This window comes from Castor canadensis, chromosome X (assembly GCF_047511655.1).
Source record: "Castor canadensis chromosome X, mCasCan1.hap1v2, whole genome shotgun sequence".
NCBI classification, from domain to species: Eukaryota; Metazoa; Chordata; class Mammalia; order Rodentia; family Castoridae; genus Castor; species Castor canadensis.
This window is the reverse complement of record NC_133405.1, coordinates 69,462,965-69,474,113: the sequence shown is the minus strand read 5'-3', so window position 1 is coordinate 69,474,113 and position 11,149 is coordinate 69,462,965. Positions and strand designations below refer to the sequence as shown.

General features: G+C 36.7%; 1 long non-coding RNA gene and 1 other non-coding gene across 2 annotated transcripts; one reads left to right on the top strand and one right to left on the bottom strand.

Moving 5' to 3' along the window:
* Positions 1–488: 488 nt before the first annotated feature.
* LOC141420056 (U6 spliceosomal RNA) lies at positions 489–595 on the top strand. The gene has a single exon (XR_012444764.1). It is a non-coding gene; the product is annotated as a U6 spliceosomal RNA (small nuclear RNA).
* A 5,894-nt stretch (positions 596–6,489) lies between these two features.
* On the bottom strand, positions 6,490–10,288 carry LOC141419634 (uncharacterized). Its single transcript, XR_012444258.1, has 2 exons — positions 10,064–10,288; positions 6,490–7,415 (listed from the first exon to the last, which is right to left on the bottom strand). It is a non-coding gene; the product is annotated as an uncharacterized lncRNA (long non-coding RNA).
* Positions 10,289–11,149: the final 861 nt, after the last annotated feature.

The following is an 11,149-nucleotide window of genomic DNA, read 5'->3' as shown; positions in this document are numbered from 1 at the left end:
CTAGGAAAACAAGAACAAACTAAACCCAAAACAAGAAAAAGGAAATAAATAAGGGCAGAAATAATGAAATAGACTACCAGAAAAAAACATACAAAGAATCAATGAAACAAAGAGCTGTTTCTTTGAAAAAAATAAACAAGTTTGACAAGCCATGGCAAATCTGACTAAAATTAGAAGAGAAAGGACCCAAATTAGTAAAATCAGAAACAGAAAAGGAGAAATAACAAAAAACACAAAGGAAATCCAGGGAATAATCAGAAACTATTTTGAGAACCTATATTCCAAAAATTGGAAAATCTGGAAGGAATGGACAAATTTCTAGATACTTATAACCATCAAAAACCAAATGAAGAGAGTATTAACCACCTAAACAGATCTATAATATTTAAATAAATTGAACCAGCAATAAACAGTCTCCCAAAAAAGAAAAATCGAGGACCTGACAGATTCTCAGATTAATTCTATCAGACCTCCAAAGAAATATTACTGTGTTCACTTTGCCAGCACATATACTAAAATTGGAATAATAAAGCAAAGATTAGCATGGCCTCTGCCCAAGAATGACATGAAAATTCATGAACCATTCCATAGTTTTACAACTGAATGACAGGAATGACCACATACCTATCAATACTAACACTGATCGTCAACAGTCTTAATTCCCCCAACAAAAGACACTGATTGACAAACTGAATGAAAAGGAAGACCCAACAAACTGCTGACTAAAACAGACCCACCTCATCAACATAAACAAGTACTGGATGAGAGTGAAAGGCTGGAAGAAGACTTACCCACTCCTGAAAACAGGCAGGGGTAGCAATACTTAACTCAGACAAAGTAGAATTCAAACTTACATTGATCAAATGAGATAAAGAAGGACACTTCACACTAATAAAAGGGGAAATACACTAAAAGGAAACAGCAATTATCAACCTATATGCACCTGACATCAATGCACCCAATTTCATCAAACATACTTGAAGGACCTAAAAACATATATAAACTGCAACACAGTGGTAGTGGGAGACCTTAATGCCCCCCCATCACCAATAGATAGGTCATCCTAAGAAAAAAATCAGTAAAGAAAGTCTAAAACTAAATCACACTATAGATCAAATGTTGATGTCTACAGAAAATTTCATCCAACTTCTGCAAAATATACATTCTTCTAAGCAGGCCATGGAACCTTCTCCAAAATTGATCATTTCTTAGGACACAAAGCAAGTCTCTGTGAATGTAAAAAATAGAAATAATACCATGCATTCCACCTGATCACAATGCATTAATACTAGAAATCAACAACAAAAACAGCAGTAAAAAACATGCAAACAATTGTAAGCAGAACAACACATTGCTCAATGATCAATGGGTCATTGATGAAATAAAAGAGGAAATTAAAAAGATCTTAGAAATGGGCAACTGAACTAAACAGAACCTTCTCAAAAGAAGAAATTCAAATGGGTATAAAAAAATGAAGAAATGTTCACCATCACTAGCCATAAAGGAAATGCTTATCAAAACCACACTAAGATTCCACCTCACCCCTGTTAGAATAGCCATCATCAAAAACACCACCAACAATATGTGTTGGTGAGGATGTTGGGAAAAAGGAACCCTCATACACTGCTGGTGGGAATGTAAGTTTGTGCAACCACTCTGGAAAAAAACTTGGAGGCTTCTTAAAAATCTAAACATAGATCTGCCATATGATCTAGCATTCCCACTCCTGGGGATATACCCAAAAGAATGCAACACAGGTTACTCCAAAGGCATCTGCACACCCATGTTTATTGCAGCACTATTCACAATAGCCAAGTTATGGGAATAACCAAGATGCCCCAGTACTGACGAATGGATCAAGAAAATGTGGTAGTCATATGCAATGGAATTTTACTCAGCCATGAAGAAGAATGAAACCTTATCTTTTCAAGTAAATGGGTAGAACTGGAGAATATCATCCTGAGCGAGGTTAGCCAGGCTCAGAAGACCAAAAATCATATATTCTCCCTCATATGTGAACTTTAGATCTAGGGCAAATGCAGCAGTATTGTTGGACTTGAGTCACAGGACAAGAGGAGAACACATAAGGGAGGTATGGGGATAGTTAGAAAACCCAAAACATGAAAGCATTTGATGTCCCCATTCCAGAGGAACTAATACAGAAACCTTAAAGTGACAGAGGTCAATGCCAGAAGGGGATCAGGAACCAATGTAAAGATCAGTTAGAGATGAATCAACTTGGGTTGTACCACAACCCAAGCATTGTAAAGTAATGCTAGGAATCTCTCCATCTAGCTATCCTTATCTCAACTAGCAAAGACGTTCTGTCTTTCTTATTATGCTTATGTCTTCTCTTCAACAAAATTAGACATAAAGGCAGAACAGGTTCTGCCTGGAAGCAAGGGGGTCTCGGGGGTAGAGGGTGGGCCTACGGGGCAAGGGGGAGAAATGACTCAAACAATGTATGCACATGTGAATAAATGAATAATAAAAAAAGAAATAATATCAACATCCTTAAATTTCCACAAAATACAAAAGGAAGGAACACTGCCTAAATCATTTTATGAAGGCAGAATTACACTCATCCCAAAACTGGGCAAAGACACCTCCAAAAGGAGAACTACAGGTGAATCTCCTTAATGAGCATCAATGCAAAAATCCTCAGTAAAATAATGGCAAACCAAAGCCAACAACATATCACAAAGATCTTTCACTGTGACCAAATCGGCTTCATTCCAGTGATGCAAGGATAGTTCAACATAGGCAAATCAATAAATGTGATAGAGCACATTAATAGAAGCAAAACCAAAAATCACTTGATCATCTCAAAAGATGCAGAAAAAGCCTTTGATAACATTCAACACCACTTCATGCTAAAAGCTCTAAGAAAACTAGAAATAGAATTGATGTACCTCAACGTTATAAAGGCTATATATGACAAACCTGTAGCCAACCTCATACTTAATGGGGAAAAACTGAAACAATTTCCCCTAATGTCAGGAACCAGACTAGGATACCCACTCTCCCCGCTCCTATTAGGCATAATCTTGGAATTCCTAGCCAGCAAAATTGGGCAAGAACAAGAAATGAAAGGAGTACAAATAGGCAAAGAAATAGTCAAAGTACCTCTATTTGCAGATTACATGATCCTATACCTCAAAGACACAAAAAACCCTACCCAAAAACCCCTAGACACAAGAAAAAGATTCAGCAATGTAGAAGGATACAAAATCACCTTACAAAAATCAGTAGCCTTTATATTCACCAAGAATGAAAAAATTGAGAAAGAATATAGGAAAACAATTTCATTTACAATACCCATCCCCAAAAATCAAATACCTAGGAATAAACTTAATAAAGGATGTAAATGACCTCTACAAGGAGAACTACAAACCACTGAAGAAAGAGACAGAGGAAGACTACAGAAGATGGAAAGATCTCCCATGCTGATGGATTGGCAGAATCAACATAGTAAAAACACCTATACTACCAAAAGCAATCTACTTGTTCAATGCAATTCCCATCAAAATCCCAATAACATTCATCACAGAGATTGAAAAATCTACCCTAAAGTTCATTCAGAAACACTAAAGACTGTAAATAGCCAAGGAAACACTGAGCAAAAAGAATGATGCTGGAGTTATCACAATAACTAACTTCAAACTATACTACAAAGCCATAGCAATAAAAACAGCATGGTACTGGCACAAAAACAGATATGAAGACCAGTAGATCAGAATAGAGGACCCAGATATAAATCTACATAGCTATGCCCACCTTGTTTTTGACAAAAGCTCCAAAAGCATATGATGGAGAACAGACAGCCTCTTCATGAAATGCTGCTGAGGAAAGTGGTTATCTAATTGCAGAAAATGGAAACTAGATCCATGCCTGTTGCCCTGTACTAGTATCAACTCCAAGTGGATTAAGGACCTAATACCAGACCTGTAACCTTGCATTTAGTACATGAAAGAGCAGGGAATACCCTGGAAATAATAGGTATAGGCAAGGACTTCCTCAATAGAATCCCAACAGCTCAGCAACTAAGAGAAAGGATGGACAAATGGGACTACATAAAAATAAAAAGCTTCTGCACAACAAAAAATGGTCTCTAAACTGAAGAGACCACCCACAGAGAGGAAGAAAATATTTCTAGCTACACATCAAACAAAGGACTGATAACCAGAATATATGGGGAGCTCAAAATCTAAACTCTCCAAAAATTAATGTACCAAGGAAGAAGTAGCCAACTGAACTAAACAGAACTTTTTCAAAGGAAGAAGTCCAAATGGCCAAAAAAACACATGAAAAAATGCTCAACATCCCTGGCCATAAAGGAAATGCTAATCAATACCACACTAAGATTCCACCTCACTCCTATAAGAATAGGTAGTACCATGATCACCACCAACAACAAATGTTGGTGAGAATGCTGGGAAAAATGAACCCTGATACACTGCTGGTGGGAACATAAGCTAGTATAACCACTTTGCAAAACAATATGGAGACTTCTTTAAAAACTAAGCATAAATCTTCCATAGGATCCAGCAATCCCACTCCTAGGGATATACCCAAAGGAATGTGACTCAAGTTATTACAAAGGCACCTGCACACCCATGCTTATTGCAGCACTATTCATAACAGCCACGCTATGGAAACAGCCAAGATGCCCCACTACCCATGAATGGATTAAGAAAATGTGGTATTTATACACAATGAAATTTTACTCAGCCATAAAACAGAATGAAATTTTGTCATTCACAAGTAAATGGATGGAACTGTAGAACATCATCTTCAGCAAAGTTAGCCAGGCTCAAAATGCCAAATATTGCATGTTCTCCCTCATATCCAGATTATATACCTAAAACAAATGCAGTAATATTATTGAACATTGGTCACACACTAAGAAGAGGGTGCACATAGGAGGAATAGGGAAAGGGAAGGAAACCTAAAACTTCAATGTGGTTGATGTGCTCACTGTAGAGAAGTGAATATAGTAATCTTAAACTGGCAGAGGCCACTATGGGAAGGGAACCAGAAAGCAGTGAAGAGGTCTGGCAGAGATGAACCAATGTGGGTTGTAATACACTAGGAATATCTCTGTATAGCTATTTCTATCTCAAACTAGCAAAACCACTATGTCTTTCTTTTTATCTCTTATATTTTCTCTTCAACAAAATCAGAGAAGAAAAGGCAGAACAGGTTCTGCCTGGAAGTGGAAGTCGGGGGGTGGGGGGCGGGAGGAGGGGCTGAGGTGCCCCTCTTCCACTTACACTCATGTAAGTAAGTGTAAAAATGATAAAAAGAAAAAATACAAAAAAAAGATGGATGTTTGAGGATATCAACATTTAACTCAATTCAGATATTACACTATATGTATATATCAAAACATTATAGTTATCCCACTACAATGTTCAATTCTTATGTTTTTGTATCACTTAAAAGTAATTTAGTTTCAAAAGCATACAACAATGCTATAGTAACCAAAGTAGCATGACACTTGCATAACAACTGACACACAGACCAATGGCACAGAAAAGAGAACCCAGAAATGAATCCACCCTTATAAAATCAATTGGTTTTTGACAAAGTTGTCAACAGCATACAATGGAGAAAGGGCAGTATCTTTAGTAATTCTTGCTGACAAAAGTATATATTCATATGGTGAAAAATGAAACTAGATCCCTACCTCTCAACATATACAAAATCAACTCAAAATGGATCAAAGACATAAGTAAGATGAGAAATAAGAAGAAATAAGCAGAAGAAAATGTAGGGGAACTATTTTCAGACATCATTGTTGGCTAAGATTTTTTGGATAAGACACTAAAATCACAGGCAATAAAAGTTGAAATAGACAAATAACATCAACTAAAGTAGCTTCTGAACAACAAAGAAAACCATCAATACAGTGAAGCGATAACCTGAAGAATGGAAGAATATATTTGCAAAGTATTCCTCCAACAAGTGATTAATACCCACAATATATAAGGAACTCAAACAAGTCAATAGTTGAAAGACAAACTAACCATTTAAAAAAGAGCAATTGATCTGAATTAACATTTTTTAGAAGATATGCAAACATAATGAGATATTATAAGACTAATACAAAATATATAATACTAATACTAACAGAGAAGCAGGAGCAGCACATGGTCAACATAACTTTCTTATTTACATCTGAAGGTCATGAAGCCATCTGGGAACCTTAAATATTGTTTTTCTGGACATCTGGCTTTCTCACAAGGCCAGATACCAACTCACACAGGCACAGTCTGGTCTGAGACTTTTGCCCCAGTTCCTTAGATCTTTCTCACAAGGCCAGATGCTGACTCACACAGGCACAGTTTGGTCTGAGACTTTTGCCCCAGCTTTTTGGAGCTTTCTCACAAGGCCAGGTACCAACTCACACAGGCAAGGTCCCATTGCTGGCTCTGACAATTCCCCCTTTTTATTTTTTAAACATAGCAATCCCAATGTGACCGTGGCTTCAGAAGTTTTGTAAGAATTTAATTGTCATTGGAGACAGAAGTATCCCATACAAAAAATGACAAGACCAACTATAGCAAGAATAACCAATTTGATAAATATTTTTGATTGTGTCAATAATTTAGACACTACTTTAGTCATTAAACCTTCTAAGGGAGAGTGTTGTCATTCTCTTGTTAAGTTTACAGGCAACCAAACATCTTTTCTTGCCCTTAATATAAACAATGCTTGAGAGGACCAATTAATAGACAAAGAATTGTTAACACAGGTGTATAGTCTACAATCAAAGCAGGCAACACTTTTTAAAGTAAAACTAAAACTAAAAGTTCCAAGAGCTAAGACATATGGTAAATTGAGATATGCTTGCACATAAAAGGATGCATTATAATCAAAGACATAGTCAGACCAGGAATATTTGCTTCCAGAAAACTTTCCTTTCCAGTAGGTCATCGGCACAGAGGCAGCAACCAATTTCCAGATCTTAGGTTGTTCTGGAAAAGTAATATTTTGTATTAGCAATTGGGGCCTTGGGGATGACATTCCCCCATCATGCCATGTCATTAGTCCTTTCATATGATGTTCTCTATGTAATGGACTATTTTGCCAAACAATTTTGTTAATATAATCACAGACCGTCCTATTCCAATCTTCAGGACAAAGTGTCCATGAGGGCCCCAATCAATAAAAGAGAAATTATGAGTAGATACAAGTAACTTTCCAGTACTGGCACAACAAGTGCTCCAATGAGGAGGGGAATATTTCCAATGTTTATATGACATAGTCTTGTATGTGGCCTGTTCCATTTGTTCATCTTTAGGAGTCTCCCTCTGAGGGGTGGTCATCACTTTGTTGGACATGTTCATTGGTTTTCCTGGGCCTGGCACTCCGAAGAGGAACCCATAGTGTTTCGGGGGATCCATGGACATCTGTAGAAACACAAGCATAACCCTTGCCCTTTTTAAGTAAGAGCCTAGGCAACCAAGATTTAAAAGATTTATACCAAATTGGGATTTGTATGTCTGGCAAAGAGGGAGGTTCACCGAAATGTTTATCTGCTGCAGTCAAAATATCACTCTGAGGTAAATTTTAAAAATTTAAAGTGAAAAGTGTTAATGCTAAGGTATCTCAGGGGGTTCCCCCTTTTTTATTTTTTAACAATTGTGTTTTTAAAGTTCTATGTGCCCTTTCAACAATAACTTGTCCTGGTGGATTATAATGTTTTCATAACTTTATTAATAGTAGAAATAAGAGCAGTTTCAATAGCAGGAAACAGTCCTATTACATAAGCTGAATCTGAGACAAGATTTAATGGTTTATCTGTAATTTTTTGTAATAAATAAATTAGAACTGTTAATTCTACCTGTTGTGTAGAAGAATAATTAGTTTGAATAGTTTCATGTAAATCAGGTCCATGTATGTCTCCTTTATCAGACGATGATCCATCTATATAATAAACTGAAGCATGAGATATAGGATTTAATTTTACTATAGTGTTAACAATAAATGGAGTTCATTTTAAAAAATCCCACAACTTATCTGCTGGGTAATGATTACCTATATATCCATAATAATTGCTTATACTATTACTTAAATTATCATTAAGGGGTAACAGATTTTCAAACTGTTTGTTAGTGAGGGGTAAAATAATAAGCTGTAAATCAAATCCCAAAATCTGTAGGCATCTTGTTCTTCCCTGTATAATTAAAGAGGATATTAGATCAATACATGAAGTTAACACTTTAGTTTCTGTTTGTTTTAAATATAACCATTCTAAAGGAGAGTTTTCTTGGGCTAAAATTACTGTAGGAGAATGTGGAGAAGGAAATAGGTTTTAAAGGATCAAATCTTGTTAGAAAGGCAGTTTGTAACCATGACTCAAAAAATTGTAATTCATTTTCAGCAGCAGGTGTTAAAGTCCAAGGGCTGTCCAGGGCAGTATCACCTTCTAAGATAGAAAACAAATTAGTAACTTTATAATTTGGTATATCTAAAGAAGGATGAAGCCAATTAATGTCTCCTACTAACTTTTGAAAGTCATTTATAGTTGTTAATGAGTCTCTTCATATGGCAGATTTTTGAGGACGAACCGTGAGTTGCTCAACTGTATGACCTAAATATTGAAAAGGAGTAATAGTTTGTATTTTTTCAGGAGCTAATACCAATCCTCCTACTTATAAAGCTTTTTGCATGGTTTCAAATAGTTTTTGTAATTGTTTAGAACATGTATGAGAAATTAAAATGTCATCTATATAGTGGTTGATATATACATCAGAAAATGTTACTCTAATAGGTTGTAATATTTCTCCTACAAAATACTAACACATACTGGGGGAATTAGTCATACCCTGTGGCAGCACTGTCCATTGATATCTTTGTAAAGGTTCTTGCTGATTTAAGCTAGGAACAGAAAATGCAAACCTTTCCCTATCTTTGGGATGTATAGATATAGTATAAAAATAATCTTGAAAATCTAAAACAATCAAAGGCTATTCTTTAGGAATACATGTAGGAGTAGGCAATCCAGGTTGTAAAGCTCCCATAGTTACCAAAGATGCATTTGCATTTCCTAAATCTATAAGAAGTCTCCATTTTCCAGATTTTTTTCTTAATAACAAACACTGGAGAATTCCAAGGAGAAAAGGAAGGTTCTATATGTTTGTGCTCTAATTGTTTTTGAATTAATTGTTTTAAAGCCTGTAATTTTTCATAATTTAGGGGCCACAATATGAAAGTCATAGGGAATCTATCCAGCATCATTGCTCCATCCTGCCAAATATTCTCTACAAAAAGGAGAAGCAGAACCATAATTTTCACAAGCCTTTTTAAAGTCCTTTATAAGATTCATATCCAATCTATTATAAGTGTTATTGCTATTCATATTAAGCATAATAGGAAACAGCAGTCGCAATTCATGTGGCCTTGGGGGGATAGGAATGCCAGCTGCTAATGAAGGGTCATTCTTTCTTCCCAAGCCCTTGTCGGGGTGAATATGTAAGTAGCGCATTTCCTCTTCAATGTTTCCCCTTTCAGGATGTTCATTCCAATCCTTCTCCTCTCGGAGAGGAGGGAAAAAAAATCAGCAGTTTCTCTTGGAGGAGCCTTTGCAACTGCAGGCGCTGCAAGTGGCTGGGGTTTACTTTCAGTTTCCTCCTGCACAGTAAAGCCATGACTAAAACACCTTTTACTTTCCTTAGTGATTTTTTTTCCATATCATCTGCATCTAATTTATACTCATAAAGGGAGGCTACACTATCTTTTTATAAATTTTCTTCCCTTCTCTCTCCTCCAAGTATAAGAATTACAGATTTAACCAGAGCCCATGTTATCCAAAAGTAAACATGTATCTTTTCTCCCTGTTTGCATGCCTTTTCAACATTTTTATGTGCTTGCTCCCAAACTTCTTCAACTAAAGTACCTTCCTCATGAAACCAAGGATTATACTCACAAATTACGTCTAAGCAGTCCTTTAACTGCTGTTTGGAAACTCAAACTCCTCCTCATAATAAAAAATGATGCATGAGTGAAAGAAAAGGCTGGACTCTGCACTGATTTTGCCCCATCTTGTCTCACTTACCTCATTCTGTGAGGGTCTTCGCATCACTTTCAAAATTTTCCTTCAGGTCCCTGTTTCAGGGGCCAAATGCAATGCCATTTACCGGCAGAACCTGGGTGACTGAAGCCGGAAAGATGAACGGACTACTGAGTCCTGCTCAATAGCCACTTTAATGAAGTACACATTGCTTTTTATAAACTCCTTTTACACAGAAAAAGCATGCCAAGTATTATGTGTCAAGGTTACATTAGCACAGGGAACCACAGTTAAAATTAACTCTTTGTCATGTCTCTTTTAAAATGGGAACAGAGAAGCAGGAGCAGCACACGGTCAACATAACTTTCTTATTTACATCTGAAGGACACGAAGCCACCTGGGAACCTTGAATATTGTTTTTCTTGACGTCTGGCTTTCTCACAAGGCCAGATACCAACTCACACAGGCGCAGTCTGGTCCTGAGGCTTTTGCCCCAGTTTTTTGGAGCTTTCTCACAAGGCCAGATACCAACTCACACAGGCGCAGTCTGGTCCTGAGGCTTTTGCCCCAGTTTTTTGGAGCTTTCTCACAAGGCCAGGTACCAACACACACAGGCAAGGTCCCATTGCTGGTTCTGACATAACAGTATCAATGTTCCACAAAAACTTAAAAGTATGACTAACATAAGATCCATCGATAACACTACAATGTGTATATTCAAAGGAAATGATATTAGCATACCAAAAAGATACCTGCAGAATGCCTGTAATCCAAATAGTCAGGAGGGACAGGAGTACAGGAGTACTATTAGTTTGGGCCACCATAGTGAGACTCTCCCTCACAAAACAATGACAAGGAGAGAGGAAGAGAGAAAAAAGGAATGGAGGAATGGAGGGAAGCAGGGAGGGAGGGAGGGAGAGAGAGAGAGAGAGAAAGAGAGACTGCATTTTCATTTTCATTGCACTATTCACAATAGCCAAGATGTAGAATCAAACAAGGTATCCATCGAAACATGAATAAATAAACAAAAGATTGTATAGCTATGAAAAAAGAATGAAATCATATCATCTATGGCAACATAAATGTAACTGGAGGACATCATGGTGAATTAAATAAGATATAACTGAAAGA